The following is a 13565-nucleotide window of genomic DNA, read 5'->3' on the forward strand; positions in this document are numbered from 1 at the left end:
TCAATATCTGTAATAGAGAGTGACACACTGTCAATATCTGTAATAGAGAGTGACACACTGTCAACATATGTAATAGAGAATGACACTGTCAATATCTGTTGTAGAGAGTGACACACTGTCAATATCTGTAGTAGAGAGTGACACACTGTCAATATCTGTAGTAGAGAGTGACACACTGTCAATATCTGTAATAGAGAATGACACACTGTCAACATATGTAATAGAGAGTGACACACTGTCAATATCTGTAATAGAGAATTACACACTGTCAATATTTGTAGTAAGAGTGACACATTGTCAATATCTAGTTGAGAGTGACACATTGTCAATATCTGTAATAGAGAGTGACACACTGTCAATATCTATTGTAGAGAATGACACACTGTCAATATATGTAATAGAGAGTGACACACTGTCAATATCTGTAATAGAGAATTACACACAGTCAATATTTGTAGTAAGAGTGACACATTGTCAATATCTAGTTGAGAGTGACACACAGTCAATATGTGTTGTTAAGAATGACACATTGTCAATATCTAGTTGAGAGTGACACATTGTCAATATCTGTAATAGAGAGTGACACACTGTCAATATCTGTTGTAGAGAATGACACACTGTCAATATATGTAATAGAGAGTGACACACTGTCAATATCTGTAATAGAGAATTACACACAGTCAATATTTGTAGTAAGAGTGACACATTGTCAATATATGTAATAGAGAGTGACACACTGTCAATATCTGTAATAGAGAGTGACACATTGTCAATATCTGTAATAGAGAATGACACACTGTCAATATATGTAATAGAGAGTGACACACTGTCAATATCTGTAATAGAGAATTACACACAGTCAATATTTGTAGTAAGAGTGACACATTGTCAATATGTGTAATAGAGAGTGACACACTGTCAATATCTGTAATAGAGAATTACACACAGTCAATATCTGTAATAGAGAATGACACAATGTCAATATATGTAATAGAGAGTGACACACTGTCAATATCTGTAATAGAGAATTACACACAGTCAATATTTGTAGTAAGAGTGACACATTGTCAATATATGTAATAGAGAGTGACACACTGTCAATATCTGTAATAGAGAGTGACACACTGTCAATATCTGTAATAGAGAATGACACACTGTCAATATATGTAATAGAGAGTGACACACTGTCAATATCTGTAATAGAGAATTACACACAGTCAATATTTGTAGTAAGAGTGACACATTGTCAATATATGTAATAGAGAGTGACACACTGTCAATATTTGTAATAGAGAATTACACACAGTCAATATTTGTAGTAAGAGTGACACATTGTCAATATATGTAATAGAGAGTGACACACTGTCAATATCTGTAATAGAGAATTACACACTGTCAATATATGTAATAGAGAGTGACACACTGTCAATATCTGTAATAGAGAATTACACACAGTCAATATTTGTAGTAAGAGTGACACATTGTCAATATCTAGTTGAGAGTGACACATTGTCAATATCTGTAGCAAAGAGTGACACACTGTCAATATCTAAAGTAGAGTTACACACAGTCAATATGTGTTGTTAAGAGTGAGACAATGTCAATATCTGTAGCAAAGAGTGACACACTGTCAATATCTTGTTGAGAGTGACACACTGTCAGTATCTAGTTGAGAGTGACACACTGTCAATATCTAGTTGAGAGTGACACACTGTCAATATCTGTAGTAGAGTTACACACTATCAATATGTGTAGTAAGAGTGACACACTGTCAATATTTGTAAAAAAAGAATGACACACTGTCAATATATGTTGTAAAGAGTGACACATTGTCAATATATGTAATAGAGAATGACACAGTCAATATTTGTAGCAGAGTGACACACTGTCAATATTTGTAGCAGAGTGACATACTGTCAATATTTGTTGTAAGAGTGACACACTGTTATTTTTTGTAATAGAGTGACACACTGTCAATATTTGTAGTAGAGTGACACACTGTCAATATTTGTAGTAGAGTGACACACTGTCAATATTTGTAGTAGAGTGACACACTGTCAATATTTGTAGTAGAGTGACACACTGTCAATATTTGTAGTAGAGTGACGCACTGTCAATATTTGTAGTAGAGTGACGCACTGTCAATATTTGTAATAGAGTGACACACTGTCAATATTTGTAGTAGAGTGACACACTGTCAATATTTGTAGTAGAGTGACACACTGTCAATATTTGTAGTAGAGTGACACACTGTCAATATTTGTAGTAGAGTGACACACTGTCAATATTTGTAATAGAGTGACACACTGTCAATATTTGTAGTAGAGTGACACACTGTCAATATTTGTAGTAGAGTGACACACTGTCAATATTTGTAGCAGAGTGACACACTGTCAATATCTGTAGAAGAAATTCACACACTGTTTCTCAGTGAATTGTAACTGAAAGTGTCATATCCTTTATGCGTGATAAAATATCGCTATTAGCTATGGAAGATCGTGACATATAGCCAATAATTGCAGCACAAACCATTACCATGTCAAAAGTGGTAGCGGAGTGTGAAAAAAATATCAAGGATTGCTGCCGAAAGACACGTTCATATGTGATAACAGACAATGGTTTATCTCGTGCAGAACGTACATACATATCTGTCACAAGAAGAAATCCATAGACTGGAGTGTTTCCCTTTTTTATGCTCGCAGTTTTTTATGTCTAATACAAGGTTTGGTTTTATTGGATACAAATGTCTGATCCGTGTACTCACTCACGATATAAAATACCTGTAGATTTATCTTGTATTTAGATTTGTGTGGAATCGACACAATGAATATAAAATGTCCTATGTATGAAGCGAACGAAGTTACATTGTTCTTGATTTACAAACGGGCGTATCATAATATCATTTGTAATTAAAGACAAGTTAATAGCAAACAACAAAACAATTTCGACTTATTAAATGGAATCACTATATTTGCAGATCTAGAAAGTAGTATGCTATGCCGCGTTGGTTGTACGGACAAGGCTTGGCCTACTGTTAGATGGCCAATATAATCTGTTGTCTGTAAGATTACGAACCATTAGGCCTACTGTAGGGAATCATTTCGATCATCGATTATTGGAAAATGACCCCCATGTAAAACATTTTATAGGCGCCCAATCCTCTTTAATTATAATAAACCCGATTGTTAAGTACTTTCCGTGGATGCCTCTTTGTAATGTTAATTTAGTACCGTGTTTCGCACTGTTTAGTTGTAACCTATATTATAGATATGTGTGTGGATTTGGGATGACGTAGTAACTTTGGAAAACGGGAACCTCGATAGATATCTGAGCTTAAAAAATATAACGAGTCGATTAAAAGAATACTTTTTGTAATTCTATTTTCTGTTATTCATCTTAAGTCGTAATCTGTTCTTTTATTATACTATTCAACCCTTTTGTTTCCCACTATTCTCATAAGTTAAGTGTTTCTTTAAGATTACGTAAAAACGCCGAAAGTCAGCCGGGTCCATCTTGAACGTATTTTAAAAGCACCGTTTAGCTAAGTATAATTTTTGAAGTATTAAATAATTCACCTAGGCTCGTTCCAGAATATATGTCAAATGATAAATAATTGGAAAAATAAACCCAATTAGTAACAGGTCATTTGATAGGTGTTGTCGACATCATATGTAACTTACCTTCGGTGTTAACAACGTCAAAGCTGAACTGTTCCTCCTTGACAGAAGGTTTGCAAGGTTTGTTCCCCATTTAATTCACCGGTAAAGACTAACCGTCACTGTTACGTGGAAGTACTCCTTAAAAAGACGATACGTACAGGTCTCTCCAGACTTGGAGCCACAGCGATCAATACAGACTACTAGGACACTGTGCTGACAATTGAAGAAGAGTGCCGTCTCCGTAATGAGTACAACAGAAATGTTGAGTACCAAGTCCAAGTTGATTACGTCCGAAATGTTGAGTACTAAGTAAAAGTTGAGTACGTCAGAAATGCTGGGTACCGTGTGTAGGCCGAGTAAGGCAGAAATGTTGGGTACCGCGTCTAGGCCGAGTACGTCAGAAATGTTGGGTACCGCGTCTAGGCCGAGTACGTAAGACATTCGCGAAAGTTGAATACAGAAGATAGGTCGTGAACGTCAGACAGTCGCGAATATGGAGTACCGTGCCTAGCAATAGTACGTCAGACAGTCGCGATTGTGGAGTACCGTGTATAGAACTAGTACGTTAGACAGTCGCGAATATGGAGTACTGTGTCTAGAACTAGTACGTCAGACATTCGCGAGAGTTGAATACAGTAGATAGGTCGAGAACGTCAGACAGTCGCGAATATGGAGCATCGTGTCTTGGACGAGTACGTCAGACAGTCGCGAGGGTGGAGTATCGTTTCTAGACCGAGTACGTCAGACAGTTGCGAGAGTGGAATATCGTTTGTAAATATGTTTTTCTCTATGCATCATGTCAGTATGTGAAAAGAGAATAACATTAATTTGTTTAGGCCAAATACGTCAGATAGACGCGAGTTTGGAATATCGTGTCAAGGTCGAGTACATCAGTCAGTCGCGATAGTGGAATATCGTGTCTAGGATGAGTACATCAGTTAGTCGCGATAGTGGAATATCGTGTCTAGGATGAGTATGTCCATAAAAAAATGGTGAAAAAAAACATGCCTTCGTAGTTCCAGCTTTCATTGAATAATAATCACTGAACTTAATTAAATGCAATCGGAATGTTTCTCCTGCTCAAAGGCATAATATATACCATCTGCGTACAAATCGTTGACAGGAATTTCTCCTTACACCTTGTCCTTTCCAACCTTTCTCCCGGAAATATCTCCGGCAAAATGTGATTAGAAGTCCACAACAACTGTAAAATGTAATTGATTCTTAACAGTAAGTCCAGCCATCAGCTGCGAATGTCGATTTCACCACGGCGCTTACTGACTGTGTCTGATGATGCTTCACCCGGGAATACCTAACAAACCAACACAAGGTATCGTGACTCCTCGACTCGAAACACTGCACACATGCAAGCATTTCTTTTTTCACCTGGAAAGTCACATACATCCGTAATGTCACGATATATATGGTACATAGGATTATCCACAATATATTGGTCATAAAAAAACCACTAGAAAGTATTTGTAGACTTTCTACATCACAATAGTACCGTCAGTACGTGTAAACAGGTGCTATGTATGGTGTTCTGTTGGGATCATATCACAATCTCACTCTGTCGAATTCATGATCTCGTCGTCGCTTTCTCGCGACCTCGTGATATCGCATTCTATTGATCTTTCGATCTGGACTGAAAAATCTGATATACCAGATGGAAAGTATCGCCTGGATTAGCCTGATACAGTGTAAATAGCTGTCAGTGCTTATTGGGATATCAACAATTTATATTTTAGAAACCAAAACACCCTCTTGTCCACATGGCGGGATTAAAAGGGAATCACGCCATTATCGACTAGGCCAATATTAGTAGATAAACTATATCGTAAAATATTGTAGCAGATGTTCATAAGTTTGAGGAAGATGAAAACAATGTCAATTAGCTGACTAGAGACTGCACGATGACATGATATGTGTTCATTAGGCGAATGTTACATCGGGCATTGCAGACGCCGTTCGCCTAGACAAATTCGTTTTCCTACAACAGTAAGACTCCTCGAGCGCTCCTATCAGAGCACACAAGAGTGATATATAAGTATTGGTGTATTAATATATATGTTGAGTTGATGTCCTTTTTTATTTCAAAATTAGGATAGATTCCATGCCGTTCAATCAAACTGAAAATGGAATATTAATTAAAACAGTATACTTCATCTAAAAATTGAAAGTTTTTACGTGGAATATCAAGCATAATTGACTAAATGATCAACAAATTATATCTTTGCTGTGGGAACATGATCATATACATCCTAATATTTACATCTCTCCCTTCTTCAGCTTAGTAAACTCTGACTGCGTTAAAATCAGCGTAAAGCAGTGAAAAAAATAAGCGCGGGAATCGGTAACATAAGCATGACGTCGTTTCTTTGTGACGTTACCGGAACGTCAACTAGACGGCGCCATTTTCAAAGAAGTGATCTACACAATATTCGGCGATTTCTCCTTTTACCCGATCTCTGTTCAAAAAGCTAATGTCAAGTGAGTGTTTTGTCAAATACTAAACTGAAGATTGCAGAAATGAGTGAGTATTTAACCTCTCCACGAGGTAAGCTAACAACAAATGGCTGAAGCGTACAGTTCCTATAGAACAATCGACCACGTCACTACTATATCAGTGTCAATACCCGCTGTGCTTGACAACCATAGTTAATGCGAGACAGAAATTGTGGATTGTCATGTTTATAATTAAACATAGTTAATTTGAACAAAGTTTGTTTGCAAACTTCTGTAAGAATCCGCTACGCGGATTCATACAGTTTGCAAACAAAATTTGTTTCATACCCCGATGAAAATAATAAAAAAAAATGACATCAATGCTTAAATGAATTGAAAATAGAAAATGTTTTGAATGAAAATGTTGAGGTGCTTCTTTTAATTTTGTAAACAATACTGGAGTGTTTACGTAGATTTGAATTACGTAGATAAGTCCTTTGATTATGTTATTCCCGCGCTTATTAATCTGCTGAGCCTTATTTCACTCCTTTACAGTAATTTTAACGCAGAGTTTGCTAAGATGAAAATGGGAGAGATGTAAATATATTTAGTTTGAACGTCATTGATTTGTCAGCACGGTAGCAAGTGTTAACTTCGAGCATAATTTCATTACGAACCCATCAGTCTGTCGAGTCGAGTATCCCGCAGAAGTAATCCTTCGCCTCTGCCATCTTTCCACCTGGTTGCCGTTTTTATACGACCTTATATATATATGTGTGTATATATTTGACGTTTGCTATCTTGTCCTGTCCGCATTATTCTCGCTGATTCCGATTTCAGTGACCCATTAGCTATAATCGCTACCACGAGGAGCCTTGTCCGACATTTTAGTTTTTTTTTCGTTTTTTTATAGCATAAACTCATTTCAAAGACGGAAGGCTGTTTTTACGAAAAATTAAAAAACCAAAAAAAACAAAAAACAAAAACAAAAAACAAGTAAATATTGCTTTGATCTTCAGCATGCTTTGTTTATAAGATTAAATTTGCCGTTATAGTTGAAAAGTACATCGAGATGATTCACTTATCTACAACCTCTAATTCTCTGTTATAAAAAAATCAGTTTTCATTTATAAAATTAGTTTCATAGTCAATTAAGTATATAGAGAGATAATGTTACCCCTTGAAAAAAACCGTTGTTATTAGAAAAAAACAACAAAAAAACCGTTAAACTGTTATGTTTTACACTCGATATAACTCAGCTGTATAACGATTGTATGATACTTAACATCTAACCTCGAATACCATATCTAATAAATCTACACCATAACTGGCCAAGTAGGAACGTGATAGCGACTGTGGCCATCGCATTCTCCCGATCTCGACCTAAAATCGGCAGAGTAAGATTGGCAGATGGCCCTAACCGGCCACCGTATAACGACTAACCGGCCACTACTCCACAGGGACAGCTGTAGTTCTAGAACGAAGACGTGTGATGTCTTTACATAGATGTGTGCGAGTATATCGACACCTTTTATGTTAGTATACAAAACAGTAGCCTTACTGAATGTACGGGTTCACAGCGACACAGGCACTGACTGATACGTTTATTCAAAAACATCATGATTATCAAAAATCAATGACAACAAGAAATATCTTTAAAAGAGATAAACGGCATATTTTTAATGCTGTTGTTTATAATGTAAAACTGCTGGTGAAATAAATTAACGAACTAATGCGTTTCCACACGGATAACAGTATATCAGTTTGAATCATTTTGGCGATAATAAGACTGCATTTGAATCAGGAATATGATTTTATCAATGTGTCATTTGAAAAGATACAGCAATTTATTCAGCTTGCATTCAATCTTAACTTTGTTTCGTTTTTAAGTGCATATCTGCATTTTACATTTACCGCTACATTGACCAATCACATACTTATCTTGACAAGTAACGCCACCTGTCGCGTCATATCCGGGGCCAAAAGATTATAATACGGCTATGCCGAAAAAATACACATCTTACACACATCATGCAACTTCCTCACTATTACCCGTGTCGCCTGAATGATACGTATGTCGAAATACCGGTAACGCCACCTATTGGCGCATATCCTAATTTCTTCTGTCAATATTTAAGGCGACTGTCTCGTCATTTTAGAGTGTATACGAACACGTGTACTATCAGTACTAAATTTATAATTTTTCAGTACAAAGACACACGCGCAATGTCAGCACACAGTCACTTGTAATGTCAGAACACAGGCACGTTTAATGTCAGTATAGAGGTACATGTGCGTGTAATCCAGTACACATGTACACGTACGTGTAATATGTCAGTACACATGTACGTGTAATGTCAGTACACATGTACGTGAAATGTCAGTTCACATGTACGTGTAATGTCAGTACACATGTACGTGTAATGTCAGTTCACATGTACGTATAGTGTCACGGTACTCAGCCTTTGTAATGTCCGTACTCTGCCCGTGTAATGTCAGAACTCAGGTACGAGTAATGTAAGTACTCAGCCCGTGTAATGTCAGTACAATGTACGTGTAATGTCAGTATACTCACTCCGTGTAAAGTCAGTACACAGGTGTAATGTCGATAGCACTGAGTATATTTTGAAAGTTTAGTGTAAGAATAAGGGCGATCTGTATTGCTAACCGTGATGAAGTGTCGATTACAAAAAATTGAAATAATCTAAAGAGTTTCATATATATAGTTGCGTACGTACTACGCTCGCATCGACATCGAATTGGAACGAAATTGAGCGAGCGAAAGAAATAGCATGTTCGGCTAAGTCTGAAATGTAGAAATGTGCTACTGTACGTCCCCAGAAAAAACCTCATTGATTGAGTTTACAGCTAGTTCAAACCTAATCACCACGTGGAAATTGTGTTTGGGAAAAAATACAAATTATAGTAGACTAATACTTCTCTCCAAATTACAGGTGGTGACGTAACATTGGTTAACCATTCGGACGTGACGGGTTCCAGCAACAGCGAACAAAATGGTTTCACGCTGCTCGTTGTACGGCCTTGGGTCAGTGTGTCACTGTATTGCACGTATGACGACGTTTCCCTGGGTCAGTGTGTCACTATATTGCCCGTAGGATGACGTTTCCCTGGGTCAGTGTGTCACTATATTGCCCTTATGACGTTTCCCTGGGTCAGTTTGTCACTATATTGCCCGTAGGATGACGTTTCCCTGGATCAGTGTGTCATTGTATTGTCCGTATGATGACGTTACTCTGGGTCAGTGTGACATTGTATTGCCCGTATGATGACGTTACCCTTGGTCAGTTTGTCACTGTATTGTCCGTAGAATGACGTTACTCTTGGTCCAGTGTGTCTCTATATTGCCCGTAAAATGACGTTACTCTGGGCCAGTGTGTCATTGGTTTGGTCGTACGATGACGTTGCCCTGGGTTAGTATGTTACTGTATTGCCCGTATGATGACGCTACTCTGGACCAGTGTGACATTGTATTGCGCGTATGATAACGTTACCCTGGGTCAGTGTGTCATTGTATTGCCCGTATGACGACGTTACCCTGGGTCAGTGTAACATTGTGTTGCAGGAATGATGTCGTTACCCTGGGTCAGCGTGACATCGTATTGCCCGTAGAATGACGTTACCCTGGGCCAGTGCGTCACTGTATTGTCCGTATGATGACGTAACCCTCGGTCAATGTGTCTCTGTATTGCCTGTATGACGATGTTACCCTGGGTCAATGTGTCTCTGTATTGCCCGTATTATAACGTTTCCCTGAGTCAGTGTGTCATTGTATTGCCTGTATGTTGACGTTACCCTTGGCCAGTTTGTCACTGTATTGTCCGTAGAATAACGTTACTCTTGGTCAGTGTGTCTCTATATTGCTCGCATGATGATGTTAACCTGAGTAAGTGTGGCATTGTATTGCCCCTATGGTGACGTTACTCTGGGCCAGTGTGTCAATGTCTTGCCCGTATGATGACGTTACACTAGGCCAGTGTGTCACTTTCTTGCCCGTATGATGACGATACCCTGGGTTAGTGTTTCATTGTATTGCCCGTATGATGACGTTACCCTGCGTCAGTGTGTCATTGTATTGACCGTATGATGACGTTAACCAGGGCCAGTGTGTCACAGTATTGCCCGTATGATGACGTTACCTGGGTAAGTGTTTCATTGTATTGCCCGTATCGTGACGTTACTCTGGACCAGTGTGTCATTGTATTGACCGTATGATGACGTTACTCTGGGCCAGTGTGTCATTGTATTGCCCGAACGATGACGTTGCCTTGGGCCAGTGCGTCACTGTATTATCCGTATGATGACGTTACCCTGGGTCAATGTGTCTCTGTATTGCCCGTATGATGACGTTACCTGGGTTAGTGTTTCATTGTATTGCCCATATGGTGACGTTACTCTGGGCAAGTGTGTCATTGGTTTGCCCGAACGATGACGTTGCCTTGGGCCAGTGCTTCACTGTATTGTCCATATGATGACGTTGCCTTGGGCCAGTGTGTCATTGTATTGCCCGTATGATGACGTTTCCCTGCGTAAGTGTGGCATTGTATTGTCCGTATGCTGACGTTACCCTGCGCAAGTGTGGCATTGTATTGCCCGTATGGTGACGTTACCCTGGGCCAGTGTGGCATTTTCTTGCCCGTATAGTGACGTTACTCTGGACCAGTGTGTCACTGTCTTGCCCGTATGATTACGTTTCCCTGGGTCAGCGTGTCTCTGTATTGTCCGTATGATGACGTTACCCTGGGTCAATGTGTATCTGTATTGCCCGTATGATGACGTTACCTGGGTTAGTGTTTCATTGCATTGCCCATATGGTGACGTTACTTTGGGCCAGTGTGTCATTGGTTTGCCCGAACGATGACGTTGCATTGGGCCAGTGGGTCACTGTATTGTCCATATGATGACGTTGCCTTGGGCCAGTGCGTCACTGTATTGTCCGTATGACGACGTTACCCTGGGTCAGTGTAACATTGTGTTGCAGGAATGATGTCGTTACCCTGGGTCAGCGTGACATCGCATTGCCCGTAGAATGACGTTACCCTGGACCAGTGCGTCACTGTATTGTCCGTATGATGACGTAACCCTGGGTCAATGTGTCTCTGTATTGCCTGTATGACGATGTTTCCCTGGGTCAGTGTGTCAATGTATTGTCCGTAGAATGACGGTACCCTGAGTCAGTGTGTCTCTGAATTGCCCGTATGATGATGTTACTCTGGGTCAGTGTGTCAATGTATTGCCCGTATGACGATGTTACCCTGGGTCAATGTGTCTCTGTATTGCCCGTATTATAACGTTTCCCTGAGTCAGTGTGTCATTGTATTGCCTGTATGTTGACGTTACCCTTGGCCAGTTTGTCACTGTATTGTCCGTAGAATAACGTTACTCTTGGTCAGTGTGTCTCTATATTGCTCGCATGATGATGTTAACCTGAGTAAGTGTGGCATTGTATTGCCCCTATGGTGACGTTACTCTGGGCCAGTGTGTCAATGTCTTGCCCGTATGATGACGTTACACTAGGCCAGTGTGTCACTTTCTTGCCCGTATGATGACGATACCCTGGGTTAGTGTTTCATTGTATTGCCCGTATGATGACGTTACCCTGCGTCAGTGTGTCATTGTATTGACCGTATGATGACGTTAACCAGGGCCAGTGTGTCACAGTATTGCCCGTATGATGACGTTACCTGGGTTAGTGTTTCATTGTATTGCCCGTATGGTGACGTTACTCTGGACCAGTGTGTCATTGCATTGCCCGTATGATGACGTTACTCTGGGCCAGTGTGTCATTGTATTGCCCGAACGATGACGTTGCCTCGGGCCAGTGCGTCACTGTATTATCCGTATTATGACGTTACCCTGGGTCAATGTGTCTCTGTATTGCCCGTATGATGACGTTAACCTGGGTAAGTGTGGCATTATATTGCCCCTATGGTGACGTTACTCTGGGCCAGTGTGTCAATGTATTGACCGTATGATGACGTTACCCTGGGTCAATGTGTCTCTGTATTGCCCGTATGATGACGTTACCTGGGTTAGTGTTTCATTGTATTGCCCGTATGGTGACGTTACTGCCCGAATGATGACGTTACCTTGGGCCAGTGTGTCACTGTATTGTCCATATGATGACGTTGCTTTGGGCCAGTGTGTCATTGTATTGCCCGTATGATGACGTTACCCTGCGTAAGTGTGGTATTGTATTGTCCGTATGCTGACGTTACCCTGGGTAAGTGTGGCATTGTATTGCCCGTATGATGACTTTTCTCTGGGCCAGTGTGTCACTTTCTTGCCCGTATTGTGACGTTACTCTGGACCAGTGTGTCACTGTCTTGCCCGTATGATTACGTTTCCCTGGGTCAGCGTGTCTCTGTATTGTCCGTATGATGACGTTTCCCTGGGTCAGCGTGTCTCTGTATTGCCCGTATGGTGACGTTACCTAGGTTAGTGTTTCATTGTATTGCCCGTATAATGACACTACTCTGGACCAGTGTGACATTGTATTGCGCGTATGATAACGTTACCCTGGGTCAATGTGTCTCTGTATTGCCCGTATGATGACGTTACCTGGGTTAGTGTTTCATTGCATTGCCAATATGGTGACGTTACTCTGGGCCAGTGTGTCATTGGTTTGCCCGAACGATGACGTTGCCTTGGGCCAGTGCTTCACTGTATTGTCCATATGATGACGTTGCCTTGGGCCAGTGTCTCATTGTATTGCCCGTATGATGACGTTTCCCTGCGTAAGTGTGGCATTGTATTGCCCGTATGATGACGTTTCCCTGCGTAAGTGTGGCATTGTATTGTCCGTATGCTGACGTTACCCTGCGTAAGTGTGGCATTGTATTGCCCGTATGGTGACGTTACCCTGGGCCAGTGTGGCATTTTCTTGCCCGTATAGTGACGTTACTCTGGACCAGTGTGTCACTGTCTTGCCCGTATGATTACGTTTCCCTGGGTCAGCGTGTCTCTGTATTCTCCGTATGATGACGTTACCCTGGGTCAATGTGTCTCTGTATTGCCCGTATGATGACGTTACCTGGGTTAGTGTTTCATTGTATTGCCCATATGGTGACGTTACTCTGGGCAAGTTTGTCATTGGTTTGCCCGAACGATGACGTTGCCTTGGGCCAGTGCTTCACTGTATTGTCCATATGATGACGTTGCCTTGGGCCAGTGTGTCATTGTATTGTCCGTATGATGACGTTTCCCTTCGTAAGTGTGGCATTGTATTGTCCGTATGCTGACGTTACCCTGCGTAAGTGTGGCATTGTATTGCCCGTATGGTGACGTTACCCTGGGCCAGTGTGTCATTTTCTTGCCCGTATAGTGACGTTACTCTGGACCAGTGTGTCACTGTCTTGCCCGTATGATTACGTTTCCCTGGGTCAGCGTGTCTCTGTATTGTCCGTATGATGACGTTACCCTGGGTCAATGTGTATCTGTATT

Source organism: Pecten maximus, chromosome 3 (assembly GCF_902652985.1).
Source record: "Pecten maximus chromosome 3, xPecMax1.1, whole genome shotgun sequence".
Classification (NCBI taxonomy): Eukaryota; Metazoa; Mollusca; class Bivalvia; order Pectinida; family Pectinidae; genus Pecten; species Pecten maximus.